At 55.6% G+C, this 20,336-nt stretch overlaps 1 pseudogene; it reads right to left on the bottom strand.

The window, feature by feature from the left end:
• Nucleotides 1-310: 310 nt before the first annotated feature.
• Nucleotides 311-20,336, bottom strand: part of LOC129735200 (hydrocephalus-inducing protein-like) — a 99,126-nt pseudogene continuing 79,100 nt past the window's right edge.

Genomic DNA, 20,336 nt, shown 5'->3' with positions numbered 1-20,336 from the left:
GCTTGGCTTTACGTGCAGATACGCAGGCCCCAGCACCCTGCCAGGACTTGGACAGGATGAAACAATACATGACTTGTTTAAAGAGAAGAACAGCAGGTGAGACTGAACACAAAGCCCTAGAAGGGACTCGAGTCCACATGTGAGGCATCTCCAGGCGCCCAGGATGTGTGGAAGCTGAAACCTCAGAACCAGCAGGCAGCAGCACACACACCCCTGCCCCCACCCCCCGCCAGGCCTAATCACCCAGTTAGAAATTAGAAGAGGTTTATTAAGTGGCCAAGCAATAAACACGTCAGTGGGGTTTTTTTGCCTTTATTGGCACTTTATTGCCTTTATTTTCACCAGACCACGAGTAGAAGGAGAAGCAGAGGCCACCAGAGAGCACGGCACGGCTCCGGCGAAGCAGGCACCAGGTCAGCCCTGGGCAAAGGCAGCTCCCACGCACGGGTCCCTGCCTGGCCTCTGGCTCTCACGTGAATGTCCTCATCTGGAAGAGCAAGGTCTCCTTGAACTTCCTTGAATCGTGTCCGTATCCAGCTTGAGCTCAGCGTAGTCGACAACAGCACTGAGGCAAAGCTCCACCTCACGGCTGCTCTCCTCCAGGACAGTGTGAGCTGGTTCTGGGTCTGTCTCGATCACCTCCAAACAGGAAAGGGAAGAATCACTGAGCAGAGCCTAGAAAGCCCGGCTGAGCAAGAGGAGGCTTTTGGCCTCCAAGATCAGCCACGTACAGGGGCTAGAAAGGACCATTCCCATTTATTTCCCCGGGAAGGTGATAAAATTTAACCCTTCCATTACAGTGTTTGTTTCTACCGACTGAACACCATAATCACCACCACGACTGAGAGTACACCCATGGGGACAATGACCGGGTCATAGGTACCTCTCCCTGTGTTTCAACCCTGTAGAGTGTCAGACCTTTTTCATGGCCCGCTACAGATCCAGCAGGCCTCTAAATTAGGATTAAGTTCCCCTGTGGGAGGTCTGTGGATGGAGAACCCCAAGACTGAACCAAACCAGAAAGCACCTTTTCCCTCTTGTCTTAGCGGGAGGTGCTTTCCAGACACCATGTGTGGGGCAACAGCCACGCTGGTGAGGGCTGGGGACGGGCATTTTGGAATGGGGACGAACTCACTAGGAAAGCCTCCGAGTGCTGCTGCTGACGGGGAAGAAGTGTGGTTTACAGGTCTTAAAAAGGCTCAGAAACTAGGGAGGAACCGTCACTCCAGGTACGTGTGTGTGGCAGTTTCTGGAGCGATGCTTCTCCAGACTGCTGCACGACTGCCACGCAGCGCCCGGGCTGCTCCACAATGAGACATCCCACACAACATGGGCACCACCACCAAAATCTCTGCTATCGGTGTAGGCAGAGCTGACAGCTCACCCACCATGTGCCGGTGGGCTGGCCAGTGCACACACAAGAGCACTAGTGTGGCTCTCCACTCCAAAACAAGAGTCAGAGTGCAGCGTCTTAAACTCCCTGTTGGTGACAAGGCACTGAATTTGATGAAGAAATTTTAACACCACAAAACGTGATAAAATCGTAAAATGTGCCCTCCCGTTCAAACAGGTTGCAACACTTCAGCTTTTGGCAGAGACCGGTAGTTTGCATGTGGCTAAACGTGTCTTGTCAAAAGACCTCCCCATTTTGTGTTGGTGTCACAGGTCACTGCATCTGCCTCTCCCCCAAAACGCACTGCGGGTGAACCTCACGGATGGATTAAATGTCAGGAGGATGCAGGAGCTGCTCAGCCAGCAGAGATGGTGGCCTGCCAGGGTTTTTTTGTAGCAGCTCCGTTAGCTTTTCCTGTTTGCGTTTCTTACCTTCTTCTTCACAGGCCACGTGGCTCCTGGGCCCCTCATGGTGGTATCCACCCACTTGATGGTGCGCAGGCAGTCATCCCAGTCTTTAATCTGCTCCGGCGGCAGCGCGAAGGTGATCCTAGCCACCTTGCACTTCACAGGGTGCATTTTGAAGGTGACCGCGACATCCGATTTCAAGGTCACTGTGATGGCCTTAGCACAGCCAGCATGGAGGTGTCCCACCTAGGGAGAACCAGAGAGCCAAGACCAAACTGGAATCACTAGCAAGGGCAGGACTGACAGCAAAGAGATCGATGTGGTGAGCAGCTGTGCCAGGAATCTGCCTCTTACCGTGTATTCATCTGAGGTTTGACAGAGGAAAATACAAAAGATGCCACCTCCCGTAACACTGAGCCTTTTCTGTGGGGTTGACAGCCCCGCGCCAGCTAAGCCGGGGATTGCAGCTCCTTTGTGGCACTGAAACAGGCTCTCACCGGTACGTGGTGACTCCCTGCCAGCTCCTGGGAACCCGCCGGGCAGGGCTGGAGCAATGGGAAAAGGCAGAGCCATCCAAACTCACCTTGGGGGAGAAGTGAAATGGGGTGTCTGCCAGCCACTCAAACCGCATCGCCTCTGTCCTGCTGCGGTTGGTGATGGTGAAGGTCACGCTGTAGGGTTTCCCAATGTGACAGTCCCCAAACGGGATGTGATTCACTCTGGCAGCTGCTAGGAATGAGAGCAGGAGGTCTCAGTGTGCCTGAGGTCCATCCACCCCCCTCACATCCACAGAGACAGGCGTGGCCAACTCTTCCTTGCTCCGAGCCTTCCTCCCTGGGGAGACGCAGTTCCCCATCCTCCCGCTTCCATGGAAGCGCCCTGCCACATGCCTAAACCCGTGGCTGTGGCTGTGCAGAGCCACGCAGCACAGCATGCACTGCCCCTCTGCACAGAGCCAGCACGCTCCCAGACCGCCAGGTCAGGGGGTGACAGCACAGGCTGCGTATATCGAGGGCACAAATCATTAGGCACAGGCTTCATCTCCATAGCATACCATGGGCTGGCAGCCCTCCTTTTGGAGATACCCAGCTGAACGTGGGTATCTCTGACCCTTCCCTGCTAGCCTGCAAGCTTCTCCCTTGACAGAAGATCTTCTCTTCTGCTCTCAAGCTGCCTCTTAAGCCTCTGCAGGCTACAAAAGGCAGCAGGATCTGGCTGCTGAAGCTGGACCGCAGGTGCGCGGCACAGGGTGAGCAGAAACGTCTGTTTTCCTGTTCCTTGATCCACCTGGGCAGCCTTTCCTCTCTTACCCTCAATTACGTCTTCCTCTAGATTGCCCTCAGCATTCTCCTCCTCCTCACTGTCTGCCACCAGTCCGTGGATGTTATCTAGCGTGAAGTCATCCTCGTAGCCTTCGCCCACCAGCTGAATGTCGGTCTCCTCATACGGGTTGTTCACCACTGACAGGTGGATCCTGCCTTCCACACGTTGGGCCAGGGTGGGTTTGAAAAGCACGTCAAACTCTGCTAATTCCCCACGGAGCAGGACCAGGAGAGCGGTGTGAGGCTTTCTCTCTGCACAGCAATGGAATCAGCGACAAGTGATACAGCTGTACCGCTGAAATATTTCCGTGGGGCGTAAGGGGCTGAAACCCAGCTGCCTCCAAGCACAGGTTCTCCCACCAATGGTGCCAGACCCTCCTCCTATGTTCACAAGGCTACGACAGCACCACGCGTATCACTGCTGAAGTGTCTTAAACACAGGTTAACACCCAGCGCTCACTCAAACTGCAGTCAGTCAGCTCCTGCCACACGTAAAGCTGAGCCAAAGAATGGGTTTGGCTTCTGTTGGCTGGCTGTGGGCTCAGGGGCTGCCTCCATTCAGGCTGCTACTCTCACACGCAGCAAAGACCTCAGATAGTCCGCTGAAGTGGTGATAGGCCCCCGCAACTCAACCCACCATGTCCAGAGGAACAGAAAAAACTTCCAACCACTTTCTAGGAGGAAGCCCTGCGCAGAGTCCACATGAGAAGCTGGGGGTACAGAGAGCCCCAGCAAAGAAACAACATCTAACATTTGGCGGCTGCTTGGCCAAGCCAAGAGCAGGGCACACATTTCTCCCCTGTGTGGATGACCGCGCTTCACGCTTACTGGATTTACGTCCTGCAGGAGAGTCCTCCTTCACGCCCCCAGCTTGGTAGACGCACTGTGTGGTGGGCCTGGCTTTCAAGAAGAAAACTCCCGCTTCATCCAACAGGTCTATCGTCAACTGAGAAAAAGGAACACAGAGCACAACCACACTGGTGTGGGTACAGGGTGACACGTGGGTTGGCACCGTACTGGTGCTGGTCCAGCACGGGGCATCCAGCATGCTTCTCCGCTTCAAACACAGCTCGTAGCTAAACTTACAAAGTTCAAGTAAAACTAGACAGAAAAAAGAAGTGTTCAGAGGCGCTGGGATACAAAAGTAATGAACAGAATTTTTCATTAAAGTGTAGTAAAATGGGATCAAATACAATCTAATGCAACTAGGACATCACAGGTGCCCACCCGAGAATCAAAGCGTGAGAAGAGAGATGGGGGGAAAACACCCCACCAACTTTCTTGCGTTGTATTTAACTGAAAAGGATAGGCTAGTCAGAAAAATCGCATTTCCAAGAGGAACTCTCTTCCTGGAAATTACAAGTCATTCATTTGCTTAAAAAGAATTTGAGAGCTGTTTCCAGGTCTGCCATGCTTCCTGGGACCTTTTCTCCACGAGACAAGCACTTGTTCCCAGACCAGAGCATTTCCTGAGCAGGTCCTCACCTGGACAGGTAGGGTGCCACCATTACGAAGGACCAGAGGGAGTTTTTGTGAATCACCCAGCAACAGCTTCTTAAAGACCAGCAGAGGGTTCCCTCTCTTACTGTGAAGTACCGGGCGCAGGACTGTCACCCGAGGCAGAGTCCCATCTCCACTGACACGGAAGGTCAGGCTTTGCGCTTTAATTGCTGCAGGGCTGCAGGAAAGGCAGAGGAGAAATCATGACGGCTGGCACTAACCAATTTCCCACCTGGCAAGCAACAAAGCAGGGGCCACCCACTGCATTTCCCCTGGCTGGTGCTCCTGTACCCCACGACACAGGTCTCCTCCACCCCCCTCCTCCCAGTCCGATCAGGGCCATTCACAAGAGCTCTGAAGAGCCAGAGCCTTCCAGAGTAGCAGTTAAAGAACATGTCACTGAATCGAATCGTGCAGCACAGCAGGTAAATAATGAGGCGACAGGTGAGACATGGCAAATTCACTGGCTGCGATGATATGAGACACATGCAAAAAGCACGAGCGCAGCATGGAAATAGTATAAAAGCAAGAAGGGAAAAATAAATAGCACCATCAGTAATGATTATTTCCAAGGACGCTAAAAAAGGAATTGCGTACTAGAGCAGAAAGCTGACTTGTCCTGACTCAGCCACTAAACGGCTGGGGAAGAGCCGGTCAGGGCCCTGGTACACACGTCCCAGGACAGGGGAACTGGGCTCCTCTTTTAGAAGGGCTCCAGTCGCTCCTTTGACAGAGAATAGCTTAACATACCCCAGGTAATCACATACAATCATCTCATTTTAACAGAAACAAGGAGGAAATAACGCACGCTGGCTGGCTGGCACAGAAACGGCTTCATCTAAACCTTTGTCCTTGGAAAGCCCCAGCTCAACTGTTGCACATCTCCATTTCTTTCAGATTCACTAACTCCCAGTTGGCTGCCAAATGCTGCACTGTCTTCACAGTCACTCGAGGCTAAGCTATAACCCCTTCTCCTTCTACTCTGTCTAGTAGTTACCGCCTCCTCTATTCTCTAATGCTAAGCACTCTGCCTAAGGCTACTGAGAGCATCAGGGTTAACAAGAGGTCGGGGTCCTCCCAGAGGAGGGGCAGCCATCAGGCAGGTCCCCCCGCCCAGATTTCACAGGGGGAGTTACCTCGCCAGGACATCGAGGGAAGCCTCAAAAGTGCACTGGTAGCTCTGCATCATCTGTGGAGTGAAGGTCACCGTAGCAAAGGCGTGGGAGCAGCTGGGCACGCACATCCGAACGGGATCCACCTTGAAAATGTCCCTGATGGGGCTGTGAAACTTGGGGGAACCCACAGAGCCCTGTTAGGAGGAAACATCCTTCGGTGTTTCTTACGCAGTCTTATTCTTATATGCGTCACCGGGAACAGCCCCAGACAGTGTGTCTCCCTTCCTGCTTGCCCTGGGCAGGCTCCTTCCATCGCAGGGGGTGACTCCAAAGCGGTGCTGACCTTGCACAGGGAGCCCAGGAGCGCAAAAGCTGGCTTTGAGCACTGGGCAGCCACCCCAGCACACAAGGGAGGGGGGCACTGCACGGAAACCCCGCGACTAACCTCAAACTGGCCTTTAAAGAGAAGGAAAAGGCCAGGCAGCCTGAGGGAATGGTCTGCTTTGAGCCCAGGCACGTCAGGCCAGTAAAGGCCCCCTCCGAGCGGGCTTCCAAGAGATGTGCAGAAGGGTTTGGGTCTCCCACCAAAGACCCAGAGCGGCGAGCCAAAGCCTTGCTCGAGACGTGCCAAATTCAGAACTGCCACCCTGGCACTGCTGCTCCCCCCTGCAGCCTGACCTGCACGGAGCTGGACTAGTGCGGGCAAGAGGAAGCAGCGAGTCTGGAGAACAAGGCAGCGCAGCCTGTAAAGAGCAACGGTCACCCTGGCCTCTTGTTCTTACCTCACCGGCGATGGGTTTGATGGAAAGGACCACATTGCAGGGGACTTTGTTGACATTGTGGATCTTGAAGCGAGCTGTGGCCCGGTGCCCAACCCGAACATCGGTGAAGATAAACTTGTTCTCATCTCTGACATACACACCCTTGTCTCGCACCGTCTGCGGGGTCTGGCAGAGGTTGATGTTGCTGCAGATTCGGTGCTCCTCAAAGATGGACTCGATGTCATCAACCACAAATGCTGCGAGCAGAGCAGAGGGAGGGCTGAATGCTGAATTCCTGATGAATTTCTCGGGACCCTGCTGGCCTCTCGGAAGGCTTGATAAACCCTTTTTGCCCAGGTCACTGCAAAACCCAGCCTTGGGCAGGGAGTCGGCTGCGAGGATGGAGCTCAGTCCCAGTCAAGGAGTATTGCTTTCCTTTTATCCTTCCATGCATCCCTCCCAGCCTCTCCCCGCTGGCTGACTTGAAAAGAACTGGAACCTCTGAGGATTTTAGGGTTTAGCTTCAAGGTCAGGGCGCCTCTCTAACCAAGCAGTAAGTTCAGGTGCTGACCAGCAGCAGGTCTGGCTGCGGGAACCTGTGGACGGGGCGTACCTGGGAGGCAGGACTCAGCCAGCAGGGTATAGGGGATGCCGAGGGGATTGTCCTGGGGGTCTCTGTCACTGATATCGATGCGCAGGTGCTCCTCGCACGTCCCCAGTGATTCCGCAGAGCAATCCACCGTGATCATCTGCTGGCCCCCAGGAGGGATGGAACCAAAGCCAGGGTACACCGTGAACATGCCTAGAGTGATGCGAGCCTGCAGAAAGAGTCCCAGGAGAAGGCTGATGTCCAGCAGCCCAGCCTTGAGCATCCCCAGCAAGGAGTACGTCACTCCTCAACCTCCAGCCAGGCCGAGCCCCCAGTCCCAGGGCAGGGAGGGATGACTGCACAGCCCAGAGGCAGCCCCAGGACGAGAGGGACAAGCCAGGAGGAGAGGAACAAGCAAGCCAGGAGGAGAGGGACAAGCCAGGAGGAGAGGGACAAGCCAGGAGGAGCTGCAGGCCTGTCCTGGCTGGCACACAGGAAGGAGTTTGGGTGTAAAAGGTGAAGGTGCTAGCTGGGATCCTCCAGCCTCAGGGGTAAAACAGGAGAGCAGAAATAACTGTGAGAAGTGACAGGAGGGAAGAGAGGGGACTGGGAAGACGAAAACACAAGGTCAGCTGGTATCTATGGAGTGGGACTTCAAACAGGAACGTGCCCACATCTGTGGTATTCACAGACCTATTTTGGCTAGCAGCCACCAAACACGGGACCTGCTCCTCTCTCTTGACCCCACAACTCCAAGTCTGAGCCGGAGCACGGGACTGTCAGTGCAACTGAGCAGCTCCTGCCTCTGCTTGTGGCTGGGAGATGACGGACCTCCATCGTGCAGACCATGTCCCATCCCACGGTGATGAGTCCCCATCAGCGTCCTCCCACAGCACCCACAGCAGTGTGTCTTGGGGAGCGGGAGCCACCCACCTGCATGAAGGGGCTGGCAACCTTCTGCAGCGAGCGCTTGCTTTTCTTGGCTGAGGAAGTCCTTTGGTGTAAGTTCTCACTCTTGCCAGAGTGGGCAGATTTCATTTGACATCCACTAAGAGGAGAAAGCAGAAACATCCATCATGCTGAGCCCCCACCCCGTCTTCTCTGAAGCCAAAGCTGACCTTCCCCTCCCCATCGAGGAAAGCCTCCCTGCCCCTCGCAGCCCCCGGCAGCACCTCCTGCAGCTTACGGACAGCTCAGCTGTATCACCAGCTTTGCCCGACACACGGGGACACTGAGGCATTTTTCCACTCCCTGTTCACAAGCAGGTGACGTGAACTGGACAATAACCCAGGTGTCTGGGCTGCCTGTCACACACCAGCCATGCTGTCGTGCCTCCTCAGGCAGGGCAGGTGGTGCAGGTCTTCTCTCACCTTTTCTCTTGCAATCGGGATGCATCCTGGTCTGCTCGGTAGATGAGGAATTTAAAGTCAAGGCTGCCTTTGTTCTCCAGCATGAAGGTGCAGGTTTTCCTGCTGCCCTTCACCATGGCACCGAAGTTGATGAGCGAGGCGGGGTGAATGCTGTACTTGCTGAACACAGCTTTCGCCGACACCCTCACTGGGATGACGGCGACGGTCTCGCCTCCTCCGCAGATGCTGGGCTCCATCACCTGCAGCCAGAGGAGGGCTTGGTAAAACCAGCAAAGAGGCCAGCCTCTGACTCTGTTCCCTGATCCCACCCCAGGTCCCCACCAGCTCATCCTCCCTGTTTCAACGCCTCCTCCGGAGCCAGACTTTCAGCTCCGCTTAGGAAGCATCACAAATGTTTTCTGAGACATTGCTGTCACCTACGAGAATTACCCAGCTAAAGCCCTTCCAGAAGGCACCTGTCCTGCTCACGCTCCCAAGACGTGCTGTGCCACCACTGCCTGGCTGGGGCAGCTCACCTGGTAGTGCAGGATGGGTTTGTCCTCGATATTCACTTCCATCTTGGGGTGGAAGAACACCTGGACCTGCACAGGGCGCCCGGAGGCAGCCAGCAGGCCCTTCTGCGGCTGGATAGTGAAGTGGCTTGCCAGGTCTGGTATGGTGGTGCCTGCAGCTTTCAGCTGGAAACTGGGGAGAAAGGGAAGGAACAAAGACCTCTGCAGTTAAAAGTACAAGTGCCACCAGCACAGCCAGGACTTGACATAAGACCATAAAAAAATTAAAAGGGAATGAGTCCAGCTCTGCTTGGGGAATCTCAGATCTTGACAGAGTGCAGACCATCATGAGTGTTGCAAACTAACCTCGACACCCAATTTTCTCATCCCCTCCTTTAAAGAGTCATAAAGAGAAAGGAGCTGCCCCTCAGAGGAAGGCAATGGATCTCAGCAGTGAGTGGCTTCAATTTCAGGGCCTCTCCTTCTGGTTCCTGCTCAGCTGTGAAGGACTGCTGGTGTGGGGCTGCATTCTCCCTTAAAGTCTTTGAGATTAGGGAGCCCGGGCTTTTTATTTAACCAGACCACGAGGCAGCCAGCACGGGAAGCGGTTCTAGCCATGGGCAGGAGGAGAAGGCAGGCCTGGGCAGATGGTGGCACCACGCGTTCACAGACCAGGCAGCTGGACCCACCTGTACGCAATCTCGTACTTCCCCTTGTTCCTCAGAGTCAGCACTTGCTTTGCATCATCCAGGACTTTCAGGACTCCAAAATCCACGGTGCCACCTGCACCTGCAGAAAACCCGCAGAGCCAGGCAAGAAACGGGGAGTATTAGTGAGCTGCTACAGACCACACCAAGTGACAAGACAGATATTTCAACACTTCCAGGCCAATTTCAATTGGCCTCTCAATACTGAAATGGGGCTTATAAGAAAGGTGGGGACAGGTGTTTCCGGGGGGGCTGTAGTGACAGGACAGGGGGCAATGGCTTTGAACTGGAGGGGAGAATTACATTAGCTGTTGGGAAGAAATTCTTCACTGTGAGGGTGGCGAGGCACTGGCAGAGGCTGCCCGAGCAGCTGTGGCTGCCCCATTCAAGGCCAGGTTGGACGGGGCTTGGGGCAACCTGGACTAGTGGAAGGTGTTCCTGCCCATGGCAGGGGGGTTGGGACAAGACAATCTTTGAGGTCCTTTCCAACCCAAACTGTTCTATGACACCTGGAGTTCTCAGGCAGCCCAAAACCCTTCTCAGCAAGTCTCCATTCTTGGAAATTTTCTTTAGCTACTTTGCTGCCCTTGCTCTTCTTACTCGGAGGGTATCTGCAGGGTTTAGCAGGTGAGGAGCTGCGTTTCTGTCTTCTTGCTTCCAAGCACTGATCCGACAACTTTGTGTGCCCTGCTGAGCCCTCAGGAGCTGCCAATTGCTCGCTCACATCGCTGTTGTTTCTAAGCCCCCAGACCAACCTGCACACTGCAAAGCTCAGGGGCGAGAGACTCGAGGCTGGCTGTGCCCTGACAGCCCTTCACTCCACTCAACTTGCAGGATACGCGCTTTATGTGACTGGGCCACGCTTGCATGCTACCCCATCCCAAGCGCTTTGGTTGCTCACCTGCCAAGGCAAGGCAACACACCCAGACTGCTTTGTTTTGGGGCATCCACTGACCTTTAGGAATGCTGATGATTGGAGCAACATCATAGCCCTCTGCAGAAATGAGGATATTTTCAGTCTGGACAATCCCCAGGATGTTTTCTGCATCTGAAACCTGAGGCAGCGAGAAACGAACACTGCTTAGACCGTTCTCTTAAATTCTTTTGGTAGACAACGTACGAGTCCTTGTCTCTGCTGGCTGCTTCCACCATGGCCTCCCCTGCTTGACAAGCACTTGTGGATTCCCAAACTCTCCCAACCTGCTCATCTCACGGGCTGACCCAGCGAGATGCTGCTGCAGTAAGAAGCCCTACCAGCCCAGCTCGGCACTCCTTCAGCAGGGAGTGCTGCCGCGGAAGCACCCGGGGAGACACAGCGATGGAAAAACAACCTCAAGAATTGTGAGGTGTCCCAGAGCAGGTGGCATTGACCGTCAACCCTCTCCTCTTCAATCACCCAGCATCCTCACTGAAGTGCAGCCCCCAAACCACGGGGAACAAAACCCCAGGGTGACAGCTTGTTGCTCTCCGTTAAGAGCCCCGGACAGGCTCCAGCATGGGCGCAGGGAGCACGCCGAGGTCTGGACAACCAAACAGCAGCATTCAACCACGCACAGCGGCAAGGTGGCTGTAACGTGCGCTCAGGACACAGCGCCTGGTTGTCTGGGCTGACGCAGATGCTCAGGGATGCACCATGTGCTCTGGTGAACCCAGGCTGAGGCAGCAGAAGTTGGGGTCACAGCAGCCTTGTGTCCCTCAGGTGCAGCTCTTCCTGGCCCAGCAGCACACATGCCCCCTGAAGCTCAGCTATAAGAGCAAGTTCCTTGCTGCTAAGGGCCTGCCCCCCCGGCGATGCGGGTAGAAAGGAACCTCAGGAAGGCTCATCCTTTGTCCCCCTCTTTGCAGGGAACCCTTCAAGCACAGCCTCCACCCCGAAGATCTCGTTGCCCTGCCAGGGAGGGCACAGTCCCCCCCTCACCTCCAGTCGGATCTTCTTCTCAATGTTGAGAGCCTTTGTGGGCTTGAAATACAGATGCACGTCAAACTCCGTGCGCGGAGCCACGATGCCCTCGCGTTGTGACACGGAGAAGTCCTCGCCCAGGTTTTCCAGCCCGCAGAGCTGCCAGGCCACAGGCAGCAGGGTGCTGTTTTGCAGGACCAGGGTCTTGCTGTCCTCCCTGCAGAGGCAGAAAGACACCCTGCACCAGCTGCTCGATGGTCAGGATAGGCCTTGCAACTGAATGCATCTTGGAGCAGCCCTATGCATTAGTTTATATATATATCTTTATCTATACACATCCAGTATTTATAGTATCCATAACATTAGTTAAATGTTTTCTCTGTGTCACAAGTCTCAGAGGTGAGGTCCTGGGGAAGGGCTGGGTGCTAACGGTGTATCCAACAGAAGGGACATAAGGAGGAGCAACTGCACTGCTCTCCGAACCAGCAGACGAGATACAAATGAATCAAGATGCCCATTGCACCACGTTGCTGGGGGCTACAGAGCTTGCGGCTGTCCTGGGAGAACCAAGCCAGCAAGGAACGGTGAGCAAGAGACCGGGAACTGCTGGCAGAAAGAGGGACGCCAGCCCAACATCCAGCCTGAAGGGCCATGCAGCCAGCCAGAGAGGCTGAAGGGGAGCTCACCGACAGCACCCGTCCCCAGCAGAGGGGCCGTGAGATGACTGACCTGTGCAGAAGCAGCCTGTTGAAATGCACGTGCTTGGGGCTGACCCTCAGCTCCACCTTCACCCCCTGGCAGCACAGGGGGAAGACCACCGGCTCTGGGTTCTCCTTAACGTGGCAGACGAGCTTGTCTTCCACCAGACCAGCTGAAGTGGGGTACGCCCAAATGCTCAGCTTCTAGCCCCGTCCCCGAAACAAGAAATACAGAAGAGCACTCAGTGAGCAGGAGGAATGGCTCCTGGGCACTTACACCAGTGCCTGCCCTACCTGCTGTCCCCTACCTGCTTCTCGTTCGGTTTCAGCCTCATGCTGGGAGGTTCTACAAGGAACGTGTCCGCCTTGAGATCGCGCTCAAAGGAGAAACGCGCCTCTACTTCCACGGGGGTGACGTTGAGGATGGTTATCGTCTCACAGTTGCTGGGACAGTCCAGTGCCTTGTACCTGTCCACAAAAGGGGAAAAGGCTGCAGAGGAGACCGTCGCCTTCATCCCACACCAAGGAAAGCGCCATGTCCTGGCAGCGGGAGGCTGCACTGCAAGACCATGTACCAACAAGCAGGCCAAGAAAAAGGATCATTTTCAGGGGCACACTGGATGCTATGTGTGTCCATCCTTGCGTTACTTTGATGTCCACCCCTGTACTTGGTGCCTCCAGCCCAGACGCGTGATGATGCACAGGCCACTTAAAGAGCATTTTACAAATTAGAAATTCAAAGATGCCTGGAAAAACAGAGGTACTGCAGGCACGTGGGTTCTCCCCCTTTCTTTGTTGGGTTTCCTTCCCTGCAGGGTACAAAGAAATGCTCTTGGAAAGAGCTTTTAAAAATAGTTTAGCTTTTGTCTTCCAAAACAGTCACGAGATTGCCTTGTATTTCACAGGTTAGCTCAAAGTCTGAGGGAAGGAAATAGAGAGGATTCATTCCCAAGAGGAATGCTGAATTTAAAAAACGTCCCTTCCCTCGGGTATGGAGCAGATTTGGGAGTTAAAGGGTTAAAAAGCACAAACAGAAACCCAAGGCCATGCAGCAGCCTGGCTAAAGATCCTCTTTTGGGTTTTGAACTGTTTTGATTTCATTTGCTTGGGTTGTCAAAATACCACTGGCTCTCCAGAGCTCCCATGAAGAGGAGAACTTAATTTCTAATATTTTAAAAAAAAGCTATGTTAAAAATAGAAATGCGCCAGCAGCTACAATGGCAACTTTTTCCGGCAGACTTTGTCCAGCATTGAGGACGGGGAAACAGAATTTCCATTTTCATTCCTCTGCAGATCCCCCACGCCCCCATATCGGCAGGTCGAATCATAAGGCCTTACTAATATTACAAACGGATGAATGTTTTATAAAACCATCAGCAAAATAATTGCTTGTTCAGTCCACCTGTAGAGCTCAAAGCACTTTTAAAAAACACCATAAAGTTCATTTCTTAGGTGGCGAAGCTGAGATGTGGCGGGGAGACACAAGCTGCTCCAAGTGACCTTCAGCCTGGAAGCAGCACATGGCTCTGGCCACCAAGGCACCCACCAGGGAGGAAGATCAGCTCCGTCTCTCCCCTGCTCCTCCAGGACTCACTTGCCCATCATCTGCTCAAGTTCACACATCTGTGGCCCTTCAGCCCCCTGCATCTCCCAGGCAGGTCTCCACCTGGGCCTGCCCTGAATTGTGCCTCTGGGACGGCTCGTCCCCAGACGTGTCCGTGGCAGCACGAGGCCCTGGAGGTGCCATCCCAACGTCCCATGCTGCGCAGGCAGCGCATCAGGATGCTCGCTCAGGGCGGGGAGCACGTACCAGTCTCTTGACTTCCCACACAGCAGCGGTCCAAAGTGGAAGACACCCGTCTCCGTGACATACTGCTTGAAGACAATGTCGTCGTCTGCCTTGCTCTTCCTTCGGTGGGGAAACACCAGCCTGGGCAGAGAAAACAGGGAATGAAGAGCTGTGAGATGCTCCAAGTAGAAAACCTGGTCAGAAAGCCGTAACCCTTACTGGTGGCTGTGGTACCAGTACTCCCAGCTCCAGGCATGGGACAAGATGCTGGGCGGCTCAGGCAGCACGCTCTGCCCGAGCCAGAAGGTCACCGGGGTACAAGGGGCAGCCCTGGCTCTGAGCCCAGGGGGGAGCAGCGTGGGAGGCTCCCAGGGGCAAGCCTTACCGTGGGTCTTGGCTGATGGTGGGGTACAGGCAGGTGCCCCTGCAGGGCAGCTGGTACAGTCGCTTTGTCCCCAGGATCTCGAAACGCAGCGTCTGCTCAAACTGGCCCAGCACCGTGGAGCTGAAGTGGACCTTCAGTTCCACCTCACCGCGGGCAGGCACTATCCACCGGCAGCTGCTCAGCCTGGCAGTTAAAGAGAGGGCTTCAGACACGGCTAATGAGCAAACAAGACGAGGAGGAGGGCTGTGGACTCGCCATCCCACGGAGGCACCAACAGAGCGGCCCCGAGGAGCTGGGGATGACAGACCTCACTTGACAGGGTGGCCATGAAGCAGAGCGATCTCCTCAGCCCTCAGCTCACCTGACATGTCTCGGCGGGGATGGGACCATGTCCTCGCCGCTTTGGTGCGCCCCAGGAGAAGATACGGGTGCTTCCCTGTCCAGCCCCTGGAGACATCTCCTGCCCTGACCGGAGCTCTGCTTCTCCCTCGCAGCCTCCCAGCTGCCCGCAGCTTTCTCCTCACTCGACTGGCTCCTCACAGGGGCGACCTGCTCCTCTGGGGTCTGAGCCACAAGGGGAGGGAGAAAACAGAGAGGTGAGACCTGCCCCGAGACATCCCCCTCCTGGAAAGCAAGCTGTGGGTTTGTTAACAATTAGGGGAAGCACTAAATAAACAACCACATCTGCCCAGGGACTTGGTCTTCCTCATCAGGTCTAGTTTTGCCTACAACACTCTCCTTGCCCAGGACCTCAAGGCAAGGCGAGGGTTTGAGGTGTTTTTTTAAACCGTTATTCTCATCTTACAGACATCACAGTGATCCTTCCCCACCCACCCCCCTGCCCTGGCACCTTCACTTCGGGCACAACGGGGGCATCCACGAGACTTACGGCAGCATTCTTGTCTTCTTCTGCAGTGGCGCCTTCTGGCACAACAAAGACAAAGTGCTTGAGGGCTTCTGCTGCAGGGGCCATCCGCTCTGCCGGGTAGTGGATCACGGAGTAGAAAGCAGTAGGGGGGATGGGAAGCCCGGAGGGACCCAGTCCAAGGCTATCCAGGACCTAAAGCGTAAGAGAAAACCCTGTTTGTACTCCTGTCACCTTCATCCTCACACTCACTCCTTAAAGGCACGGAGCTTTCGGCAATGTGGTGGGGGTTTATTTATATCGGGCACCGTGCTTCTTCATGCCCAGCGGAGTGGGCAGGCTCCAGAGCAGTGCCAGGACCTACAAGTGGGACCTAGAGAGAAACCTCTCCCTGCAGTGACTCAGCTGAAGGAAACCTGAGCTGCCCTGCCCTGGGACCATTTGCAATGATTTCCAGGCTGGGAAATTCTCTCAACAGACGGGATGCTTGTACAGAGAGCACTCCTGCTTCCCACCCACCTGAGGGATGGTGAGAACCTCCCGCAGCCATGGGGCTGCTGCGGAGCCATTGTAGAACATCATCGGTGGCCCGGACAAGGCTCTGTGCCATTGTCACCTGGTGGGACACGATGCACCGGGGCCCAGGAGCACGGCAGGCTCAGCCTCCGAGCCTCACAGGGCTTTACCTGCTCTGCCGCTGGCAGCTCGCTGCTCTCCAGGATCTTCCTAGTAATATCTTCTGAGCCCAGCACCTGGATGTCCAAGCAGGGCACCCCGACACCCTGGCCTCTGGCTGACCCTTTTGCACCTTCCCCTTCCAGCTGAGGTATTCTGGCATCCTCAAGAGCCTTCAGTTCTGCCAGATGCTCTTTCTCCAGCCTCCCCTGATGCTCCTTCTCTCTGTCCCTCCGGCTCCTGGGGCTGGATGTGTGCTGGGGCTGCTCTTCTGCTGGGTGCCGTGCGTCCTCGTGGTTCAGGGGGAACAGCAGGATACCCTGAACCCTGTCCCAGGATGACAAAATATGCGCAACATCCTTCTGCGACGTCTCGTAGATATTAAACCTCAGGGCTAAGTTCTCGCTGTCACTCTGGGCCTCATTTTTGGTTTCCCCCTCTTCCAGGTCTGTGGGGTGTGCAGCCGCTGCCAGGTGGGCATCCATCAGGGTGACCTTGCTCTGCTTTTGCTCATCTTCCTTCGTGCAACGTGCAACAGAGCCCGGGTGCTTCCTTACAGATCGTGTCTTGACCACCCCCTTGGCGACCTCCGACCTCCGGCTGTTGGATGTGTTGGTGTTGCTGGTGGGACTGTTCATGCCCTGGGCAGGAAGAGCAAAAAAAGCAGTGAGCATTTCAAAGCACTGACTCAGGTGCTGTAGGGCAGCAATGATCTTTACAATAGCACCCCAAACCTCGCTCGAGACCTGTGCTAGGCACCCTACAAATCCCAGTTCAGAACATAGCTGGTACCCAGTTTAGCTCAACAAACCAAACTCTTCAGTGTCAGACTGATGAGGAGTCCTGCAAACCAGCTGAGGAACAGAACAGGTTCCCAACCCAAGCAGAGAACTTAAGACACCTCCTTACTCCCGTGCAGTCCTCTGGGTTCATTTCTGGTGCGCTGAGCATCCCTGTGGCTGGCTGATCCTTTGCAAAGTCTGCCTGCTAATGAATACCTAAGGCCTGGGGGCATCTCCTGCCAGACATGTAGGAAAAGACCCCACATCCCAGACAGATCATGGCTCACAGGTGTAAGTCACAGGCAGAGTGGGAAGAAACGCTGGACTAAAACTACCTAGGGCTTCAGTAGTCAGTATGTGGAGTTACATGAAGCCAGGACTCAAAGGCGGCATGATCTTAGTAGAGCAGCTCTAGCAGCAAACCCATGGGAAGACACCCCGGTGCAGCAGCAGCACGATCAGACCCCGGTGGTTGTTTCCCAGCACAGCCCCACATGTTGCTCCTGCCAGGTGCTCGTCCCCAGCACTGCGTGGGGCTCCCTGGGGCACGGCGCAGCTCTGTAGGAAGGTCCCCAGGGCTTTCAGTCATTTCTGTAAACAACCACGCACCTGCTTGCCACCAGGCCGGCTTTTCCTCCTCAAAGAATTCTCTTGGTCTTTTCCAGTCTTTCTCTTCCACTGCTCAGAATTCTTCAGCTCTTCCTCCTTCAAGCGTTCCAGCTCCTGCCGACGCTTTTCCTCCAGCTCTCGAGCTAGCTGCTCCATCTCCCTTCAGCAAGCCAAACAGAAAACATGCCCGAGAGTCACCACCAGAAGCCTGGGCTTGCCGCCATCCCAGCTGGTCCTGCACTTCGTTCCCTGACCCTGAGGCCAGGCAGAACCGTTAGGCCATCTCTGTGGACCTCCCTCAGCCTGGGGAGGCTGGGAATATCCCATGTGAGGAGAGGTGGGAGGGGACCTCCAGGGCCAGCCAAACCTCAGCCTTGCTTCGTAAGGTCAGCCTGGGCTGAACGAAGTGCGGAAACACACGCTCGCTTTAAACAGGTCCCCCTCCCAGTTTCAGACTTAGCCTGTGCATCCTCCTCAACCCCTGCGGCCTCCCCTCCTGGGCTGCTTTGCTGGATCAGAGCTTCTCCCAGGCTGACCTGCTGCTGCAGCTGAGGGTGAGCCCAAGAGCCACCGGCTTCTATGGCCAGTGTCGCTCAGGAAGGAAAAACCTAGGAGATCAGCAAGGACTTCCCCTACGGCAGGACTGGCATCTAAACCAAGCCAGCACAGCTGCGCCTCACACCAAGCCACACCACAACCCCTCTGGTGTGGGGAAGAAGGGGGGTGAAGATGAGAACCAACGTAATTAACTTAGAGACACTTCTAAGAGCAGCGGTCAGGCAAGCCCAGAGCCCAGGTCCCGGCAGCCACCGTCTAAACCCGCGGGCTCTCCGCTCAGCTGGAGAGAAGATGTTCTCTCCCGGGAGGAAGGGCCTTCCTCTGCTGGGAACCTGGGGGGTGGAACTGCCCGCTTGGAACAGACACTTTCGGGCCTTCGCCCCGTGACCCCTCTGAGCTCAACCGAGGTCTCCGGAGCAGGAAAACCCTGCAGGGGCACCCTCCTGGGGAGTTACAGGCGCACAGACCTCTGCCTCCTCTCGCGCTGGACTTGGCGTATCTTGTTATGAAGCTGAATTTTCTGCTCCGCACTGAGGGCATCATACTCATCCTCGTCCATCTCCCAGAGACGTTCTCTCTCCCTGCGGGCAGCTTCTTCCTGCTCCCGTCCTTCAGCCAAGGCCAGAGGAGAAACCATTAGCAGAGCTTGCTGTTGGGGGTGAGCTGCCAGGATTCACAGCTGTGTCCCGAGCCAGCCGATCATCCTGCCAGGAGATGCTGGGGAGCTCACAGCCCTGCTCCAAAATTCAGATCAGCCCCTGAACTGTCAACAGTTCACGGCGAGTTCCCGCGCCTTGCCTGGCTCCTGCGCACCAGCGTGGCAGGCAGCTGCTGCTGCTGCTTCGGTACTGAGCCACAACAGCTGGCACTTGTGCCCAGGCTTTCACGGTAGAGACCAAGGGAAGTCTTCCCAGCCTCAGCTCTGCTCTGCTGCATTTTAAGCGACTGTGAGCTGAGCGCTGGCTACACCCAGGCAGAAGGTGGAAGGATTAATAAGACCACTTCTTACAAGCTCTGCTGGTAACCCAGATACACACAGATAAGGCTGAGTGCTTGACAGGGAAGATTTGAGAGGTGCGGAGATGAAAAGTCTCACCTTCCTGCTCTTTTGCAGCTGTCTCCCTGGTTTTAAAGGACACATAATCCTGGAACAGGTTCACGACGTAGATGTGAGGCCGATTTCCAACAGCTTTGAGCAGGCAGAGGAGAGCAGATGCCATGTTGTGCGCAAAGAGGGTTTCCAGGCCATCAAACACCACGCCCTGGTAGCAGTCACTCAGCTGCGAATAAAGTTGAAAAGGAACAGCTTTTCTAGTCAGCTGTGGCACACACGGGGCTCTCAGCCAGTCAGTAAATGTCCACTGTCAGCAGATGTCAAAGGACACCAGCCATCGTTGTGTCCAGCGCATCAGCCCAGACGAGCTCTGATCTTTCCCCACGTTCTGCCACCTTGGGGCATCTGCAGCTTCCCCCAAGGATCCCTGCGTGCAGCTCGGGGCTCCTCTGAGAGCAGATAGAGACCTCCTCTCCAAACTGCCTCGCTGCCTGTCTCTCTGGAGCAGGAACGCAGCATCTGCCCCCACCCCACCCACGTACCTGGAGCCTTTCGGAGAGGATGGCCACCAGCAAGTCCTCGGGCAGCACGCAGCTCAGACAGCCCAGCCCTCCCTCTGTGCTGCCACCGATGCTCAGCCGTCGCTGCGCAGGGACGCAGGGAAGGGGAGGGTGGAGATGAGAAATGGAGGAGCCCTGCAATGTTGAACGCCACAAGAAAAGTAAACCACTTGGGTAACCCCTGAACAGTTCCAACTGCTGGGCTTGCAGCCAGGGTTTTCCACTAGCGGGAGGCTCGAACCAACCCTGCAGGCCAGCAGCTCCAGGGGACAACCCTGGAGGACACATCCCGTGGCTTGCAAGCCCCCAGCGCAGCATCCCGCAGCTTTGCCCACTGCCTGCGGCCACATTAGCCAGGACTGCACTTTGCCAACAAACTGTTGAGGCCCAGTCGAGATTTCTGCCAGAGCACAGGGGTTTGTTCCCACCCCAAGCATGCCCAGCTGGCGCTCTGCACCACACACCCACACACCAGCCCCCACTCTAAGCAGCCCCTTCGCTTCTCAGAGGCAACAGAAAGGACCCAGGCATTAACCAGCGCAGATCACGCTTCACCTGGCAGCTTGTCGAATCCCTTCGATGCTGTTCCCGGGATTGGGATGCACGGCCATCCGCCTTCCTCTTGCTTGCTGCAGTGCTCACCGGCCTTTGGGAACTCGGGGACTGCAGGCTGCCGTCCTCCCCAGAGCTGGACTGGCGCAGCACTGAGCTGTGCCCGGCCTTGGCGTGGCACTGCACGCTGAGAGAGACATCTGCATTGTGACCTGCAGAGGGGACAGATGGCTCAGCGGGGCTGGCGATGGGTG

The sequence above is a fragment of the Falco cherrug genome, unplaced genomic scaffold, assembly GCF_023634085.1.
Source record: "Falco cherrug isolate bFalChe1 unplaced genomic scaffold, bFalChe1.pri scaffold_58, whole genome shotgun sequence".
In the NCBI taxonomy this organism is placed as follows: Eukaryota; Metazoa; Chordata; class Aves; order Falconiformes; family Falconidae; genus Falco; species Falco cherrug.
This window is presented reverse-complemented; position numbering and strand designations above follow the sequence as displayed.